Genomic DNA, 7,845 nt, shown 5'->3' with positions numbered 1-7,845 from the left:
AGATTTTTTTCCAAAGCCTAATCGCTCATATCATATTACCAAGAGCAAGGCACACAATGTGCTATGGTTCACATAGGCTAATGTTTTTCTGCTTCTGCCATGATGAATTATGTCAGATTGTGCTTTACCTTTCTCACTACATTTTCATTTTAATATATAGTATTTTTTCTGCTGTATTTTCCATTTTAGTGAATAAACCATACAGACTACAAATAGTCAACATTGCTTGTGAGTGAAACAGCCACAAAGAAAAGTATTTTTCCAAATTCCTTTTTTTCTGAGCAGTATCAAATTACATGGTCACAATAAAAAAAATCCCCACATACTGTGGTCAGTATACTTACTTCTTCATTGGCCCCTGAGAATTGCAACTGTTTCAGTTTGCCTTAGTGTTCATTTAGACCAAGTGTCTGCGATTTTCTGAGCTGTAGTATTTTTAATTTACTGTAATTAATTGCTGAAATTTAAAATAGGTATTAGTGACAGTGTGAAAACTGCAGATAAATGTTCTGTGAAATTTTCTTCACAGCTGTACAATTTCCAGGCTTCAGCCAGCCAGAAATACTGGAAAATAAGTATACATTCTCACAGAAGAGATTTATTCAAGAGAGTGTCAGCTGCTCTGGGATTTTGAAATACTTGTCAATAAATAAATAAATAAAAAGTAGGGAATGAAGCTTCATTCCCTTGAGTGGGAATGGAAAAGACGAGATGGAGATTCCAGTACTGAGATGGAGAGATGTGATGGAGATTCCAGTACTGAGCTTCCTCATACAATGTGCCAAAGGAAGGTGGATTCCACAATAAAATATTGTGGAATCCATCTCCTGGAAATCTGGAGAACCTCGCCCTAACCCAGTTAAGTCTTCTAACACACCCAAAGCCTGAGCTTAATCATTTCTTCCCATAACTGGCTGGATCTGACCCGAGGCAATGCATAACAAATCAAGCTTTTAAAAGTAGCCCTCCTTTCAATTTTTTATGAATCTGTAAAACCTGTTCATGAAATTAACTACCTTTGTGTGCATTTGTAAATGTGCGCACATGTGTACGTGTTGGTATCTGAGTCAAGAGCTTAGGCATACATTGCAGAGATAACCTTTATTGTTGTAGTACAAGTAGCAGCAGTAACTTTTTGGTTTCTTGTTTTAATGAAGGGCTAAATGGACATTTCAAAGACTTGATGGCAGCTATCAGTAAGTAGTTTTAAATTGAATTAATCATTTCCATAGATTCAATGCCATAACTAACTCATTGGATTCCAATGCCAAGGTATGAAGTGCCTTTAAACTTCCCAATTACTGGCAAGATCATGGGGTGGAGTCCGTTGAGCTGACTATCAACCCATATACAAATCCCCCATGCAGCTGCACTTTAGAATGTGCAGTGTTAATTCAACTCTAATGGAATACATATCAGTCCAATAGGGACCACATGTACTCTGTAAGAGTTGATTTAACACTGAACATTTTACTTTGCGGGGGTTTGATACCTGGAGATGGAGCATTCTGTGCTGTGATCCCATTTCTACCTGGAAACCTCTCTGCTCTCCTCCCATCTGAATAAAAGTGATAGAAGAGCATAAGGATCAGAGCCGCGCATAGGCTGTTTGCAAAATCAGGCGCAAGTGAAGCCTTTATGGGCTGATAGCATTTGTGGGCTGGGGTGGTGGGGTTGGGGGTCATATGCTGCTGCCTATGTTGGTGTCTATCTGTGCACATGCCAGATAAGGAGGGTGGACTGTCCACTTTAAAAAAGAAAGAAGTCCTGATAATGAAAAACCAGCAATTGCAAACCTTGCTGCTATTAGCAACTCACCAAAATATAGTACGAGGCCCAAGTCATGCTTTCAAAAAATGTGAGCTGAACCCATTGACACAGCTGAAAGCACCGGGTAATTCTATGAAGTTCCGCGTAAAGAAAGGAGTTCGCTTTCTGTAGAGTTTCCAGGGCTGCGGATGAATGGCGAGAACTCTGTTCAACAGCCTCATCGCTCAGGGAGCTGACAAGCATCAGGACGTGGCTCGTCCCTCCCCACTTAAGGGATCAATGCCAAAGGTGTAGCAGTCAGCACACTCCAAATGCTCCCTACCACTCCAAGCTGCCTATTCGTAATCACTCTCTGGGCCCCCAGCCTTCTTTATAGGACTATAAATCATGACTGCTGTGGGTTAGACACGTGAGTGAAAGCAGTGGAAGGAAGCGTTGTTGCATTGAGGGGCCGTTATAAGGTGCAAAAAAGGAGTGAAGATGCATGGCGGGGGCATGACAAGGTGTGGGGGGGGGGAGCGGGTGTCCAGACACGAGTATGCCCAAATGACAGAGCCAGGAGTGTCGTTTGCAGATTTTTGGAGATGTTCCCTTAATGTACTTGGCATAAGACCAATATACAATTAACTAATGTTTGGGACAAAGATATATTTTTTGTTTACTTTTCTGCACTCCACAATTTTAGATTTGTAATCAAACAGTTCGCATGTGGTTAAAGTGCACATTAATTTAAGGGTGATTTTATACACTTTGGATTCACCATAAAGAAATCACAGCACTTTATACATAGCCCCCCTATTTCAGGGCACCATTATGTTTGGGACATAGTAATGTTATGTAACTGAACATAGTCATGTTTTGCACTTTGCCGCATATCCTTTGCATGCAATGACTGCTTCAAGTCTGTGACCCATAGACATCACCAGGTACTGAGTATCTTCTCTGTGATGCTCTGCCAGGCCCGTACTGCAGCCATCTTCAACCCCTGCTTGTTTTCAGGGCTACTTGCTTTAAGTTATCCCTTCAAGTTATCCCTTCAGCATATGAAATGCACATTCAACTGGATGTTCAGCTGGATTCAGATCAGGTGAATGACTTGGCCAGTCAAGAATTTTCCAGTTTTGGCTTTGAAAAACTCCTTTGTTGCCTTAGCAGCATGTTTGGAATCACTGACCTGTGGTAGGATGAAGCATCCAATGAGTTTGGAGGCAGTTGGTTGAACTTGAGCACATAAGATGCTTCTTTACACTTCATAATTCATTCTGCTGCTGGTATCAGCAGTTACATCAGCAATGAAGACAAGTAGGAGACAGTACCTGTGGCAGCCATTCAGTCACAGATGAGGAAGGGGGTGCTTTGGTCCTTGGGCGGTTCCTTTCGGCCTCCACACTTTGCTCTTGCCATCACTGATACAAGAGAACCTTGGTTTCATCTGTCCACAAGAATTTTTCCAGAACTCTGCAGGCTCTTGTATGTACTTCTTAGCAAACTGTAACTAAGAAGTACATACAAGTGCTTTGCATCTTGCAGTGTAGCCTCTGTAGTTCTGTTCATGAAGTCTTCTGAAGATAGTAGTCACTGACACTTCCATGACTGCCTGTAGAGTGTAGAGTGTCTGATCTGTCAGACAAGTGCTTGGAACGTTTTCTTCATTATGGTGAGAATTTTTTGGTCATCAACTGTAGAGGTCGTCCTTGGCCTACTAGGCCCAATTACTGGGCTCATCAGTGCTCTCTTTCTTCTTAAAGATGCTCTAAACAGTTGATTTTGGTAAGCCTAAGGTTTGCACTATGTCTCTTGACTGTTCTTTTTTCTGCCTCATAATGGCTACCTTGAATTTCATTGGCTCTTTTATATCTGCATTAAGGAAGCAATTGAACACACCTGACTAATCAGTACCACCTGTGAAGCCACTTGTCCCAAATATTAGGGGGCCCTGAAATGGGGGAGACTATGTTTAGAAAGTGCTGTAATTTACATGGTGCCACTAAAATGTATAAATACTGATTGTTTTTGTAAATATTTCCTGCTCATTTTATGGCCTTCAGAGTTTTGCCCACATAATCAATGTCTGAAACTATTTATGCTTACGCAATTATGATTATTATTGTCATCATCATCATAATCATCATCTGATTGGCATATGCTAATTTATCCTGAGAAAATGAGAAATTGACACTGTGATTGAAATTGGCTCATTTGACACTGTGAAGTTACACAGCACTTCGTACAATGGTACAGCAGCAGAGTTAAACTTTTAAAGATTTTAACTAGCAACTCTCGGGTTACTGGTACAAATATAATTATGTTATAGTGTCTCCTTTATTCTGGGAACTTGAGTTTAAGTATGACTTACAAAGTGAGTAAGTTCATAGTTAGGTAGCAAGCAAATAAATACATACGTAAAACTTTTCAACCCAAGGTTCCTCAGAAAAAAATTAGAAAAACAGAAATAAGCTAGAATAGAATACAATTGAAAATAATACAGAACAGAACACTTTGCCCCATTTCTTTGTTCTGTCTATTCCCCAGTGCACAGATGTTATGTTATTGCCATCTGTATCCAGTAACCTGCCTCTGATTCCCTGATGCCAATAAATAAATAAATAAATAAATAAATAAAGCTCCCACAATCCTTTGCTGAAGATTTGATTTTTATCTACAGATTTCTTCATTCCCCCCACCTCCTCCTTTCTCCATTTTGTCAATAGAAGCTGGTACAGAGAACTCGTATGCTATTTTGACACGTGCATGGCTTTTCTCACAGTCGAATGCACATGCAAAGATATCCAAGCCTGTTGCCAATCAGCTAAATGTGGATGTGCGTGTGTGAGAACAGCAAATCTCATTCCGCCAGATGTGGACATGCTCACACTTGGGTGCACACGCTACGAACATCTGTCCCCCCATTGTGATACACAGAAACGGGGAGACCGTACAGAAAGGCTGCAATTCCTACACGGATCATACAATATGGATGTAAATACAGTCAAATTAAAGCTGAGAGTCTGCAATTTATCCTCATATTTATTGTTTTATTTCAAATCCAATGTGCTGGAGTCAAACCAACAAAAAATGGTATCATTGTACCAATATTTTTAGCATTTTACTGTATGTGTGCATGTGCATGTGTGTGTTAGGGAAAGAGTAAGAGCTCACCAGTGCTGTATTTTGTCAACAAGGTCATACTGGAGCAGAGTATCCAGGCTCGTCATGAAAACAGACCTCAGTTCCCATCAAGAAGACTCAGGGGAGTTGGTTTATGGGAAACGCTTGTGAGGAAACACTGGCGAACCCAGCACACGTTGCCCACCGGAGAGACTCAGACAGCTGCATGACAGAAGTGCACTCCCCGAGCCTGCGGGGCTTCCCACAACTTTTATCAACAAAGGCCCCTTTTTTCTGGTGTGTGGGTTACTATGGTCCTGGAAGGCTTGGCAGTAATTGAGTCGGGTCAAGTCGGTTAGTGCCCCCGGTCTAAATCAAGGCACAAATCCCCCCACAATTCAGATGCTGCTTCCCATAAAATGAAGTGCCTTTGAGAATCTCTGCATTGTTCATGGTCCGAAACATCAAATAGTTTTGGAGAAACTTGCAGTTCATCCGCCATGTCCTAAACTTATTCCATGCCTCATCCCATTGGAATACTTGACTGACACACTGTCATATTGGTCTGTGTCCCTGATCTGTGCTAGGCTGCAGACATTACCCCACTATAACCTCCAGTGTATCGTTTCACAGGCTGTAGTCCATATGACCCTACATTAAATGGATAGCAACCTTTTTAAAGTGACAGTCCCTATGTGCACTGTGGAACTGAGAGGAACTAAGTGAGGTTTCTAACCAAAAACTTCACTGGCTGGATTTTATCGCCTTACCTCGTACCTCTGATCAGATTTTTATAACGATCTCCAAAATGAATAATTCACTGTGCTCTTTAATCTGCTGCAGCAGAAAGACTCAGAAATGAGTAGTGCGATGTAAAATTGGATTTTTGAGGTTGAGCAACCAGGGAGCAGCAGAGGCGTGAACACAGAGCCAATACTAGAATACTCAGTGATCAGTTTAACATACCACAATACAATTTCTGGTCATTTATTTCATAGTCCATCAGATTTTTATACATTTTTATTTTGGGGAGCTTTGCATTTTAGTTTTCAGAGCGCAAGAGGGTTCTCAGTTGAACTTCTGGTGCTACAGGCAGCTATCCTTTCCCCACATGTAACCAAAGTATCCATTATCAAGGAAAACACTTTGTATTTTCACAGAAATTTCGAAATCTTTAGGAGAGTGATATTGGGGAACTTAGGTTTGTTTCTGGTGATTTTCAGTCATTCGAATCAGAGCCCTTGATTACTCCACACAGTATGTTTATCAAAGCTGAAAGAATGAGCTTACAGAAGGCAGTCAGTGTTTTTCATACAATACAAACCTCAGAATTTTCATATTTTATCCACCTCAAATGTTCCACAAAATAATTTTGAGACACCAAACGGCACCATACCAGGGTATACATTTCATTACACAAAGCATAAACTGACATACACTACATGGCACCTGACATCCTACATCTCATCCAAAAGTATGGGCATTAATATGGAGTGGGTCCAGCCTTTGCTGTTGTAACAACCTCCACTCTTCTGGGAAGGCTTTCTTGCTGCAGGTTCACAGTTGGCTTTCCAAATGACCCCAAAGGTGTTGGATGCGGTTGAGGACAGGGCTCTGTCCAGGCAAGTCAAGTTCTTCCACACCGTTCTTGACAAAACCATTTCTATATTTCTGTGTGCCCGGGGGGATTGTCATTCTGAAACAACAAAGGGCCTTCCCAAAACTGTTGGGAATGTACAGAATCTTCTAGAATGTGACTGTATGCTGTAGCATTAAGACTTGTCTTCAATGGAACTAAGGGGCTCAGCCCAAATCATGAAAAACAGCCTCAGAGCAAAGGGTGTCCAGATACTTTCACTCATATAGTGAATAAACTACAATAGCTGTGCACGCTGAATCAGCTAGATGTCTTCATAGCTTTTTTTGCTGAGCCTGTCTGGGTCTTAATCATTTGTGCAGGCACATTACATCAGAGCGCAATCCCAATCTAAAAACACACAACAAATTAACCATAATTGTAACCTCACCGGACTACAGTGAGATGTGGATATAGTGGATGTGGACATGTCATCGTGGCCTTAGAGATGCCTGCCTTCCCATGGAAAGGCTCTGTTCACTTATGGCTTATTTTTATTTTCACAAACTTGGATGTCTCGAATCAAGTCATCACACTGTCCAGCGTTTGCACAGGAATTTATCAGGAAAATGCTTGCATTAGAACTTTATTCCTTCTTATTGTTTGTGTTTTCAGTCCAGCACCCATGATAAGGTGGCCAAGAGACAAGTCACCAGAATATGTCCTAAAACAGATGCGCTAGAGGTGACCACATTCCACTGAATGGTAATTTAAACAGCAATGATTATATTTGGAAGTTTGGTGTGTGTATATTGTCCCTGCATCCATGTGGGTCTCCTCTGGGGACTCTGGCTTCCTCCAACAAAGACAATAATTGGACAGTCCAAGTTTCCCATAGGTATGAGTGCGTGAGTGTGTGCATGCCCTGCAATGAACTGGCTATCTGTCCAGAGTGCATTCCTGCCTAGCCTAATGTATCCTGGGATAGGACTCCAGCAATCCCCCCCTCCCCTCTCCCCCCATAATACCATTGTGCAACTACACTATTTCAAATGTATGATTTCATGCATGCAATCAAGGCCATTGTAGTCTGTGAGGCAATATAATGATACAGAAATATCAATATGAGGTTGAAACACAAGTCATTCATGTCATACAGTAACACTCAACAGCAAGACAAAGAAGACACTGACTGGCACTGAATGGGTATTTACAGTATCAATACGCAACAGCGACACAACAGTAATGCTCCACCTAAAAATCAAACCAGTTACTATCTAGCTAGATGCCTAGTTCCTTCACCAAGTATCCGTCCAGCCTGAAATTATCGTTTTGTTAATATCAAGATGTGCAACTCAAACCAAAACAAAGTTATTACATGAGCTATAAAA

This window comes from Anguilla anguilla, chromosome 7 (assembly GCF_013347855.1).
Source record: "Anguilla anguilla isolate fAngAng1 chromosome 7, fAngAng1.pri, whole genome shotgun sequence".
Classification (NCBI taxonomy): Eukaryota; Metazoa; Chordata; class Actinopteri; order Anguilliformes; family Anguillidae; genus Anguilla; species Anguilla anguilla.
Note: the sequence above shows the minus strand (reverse complement) of the source record.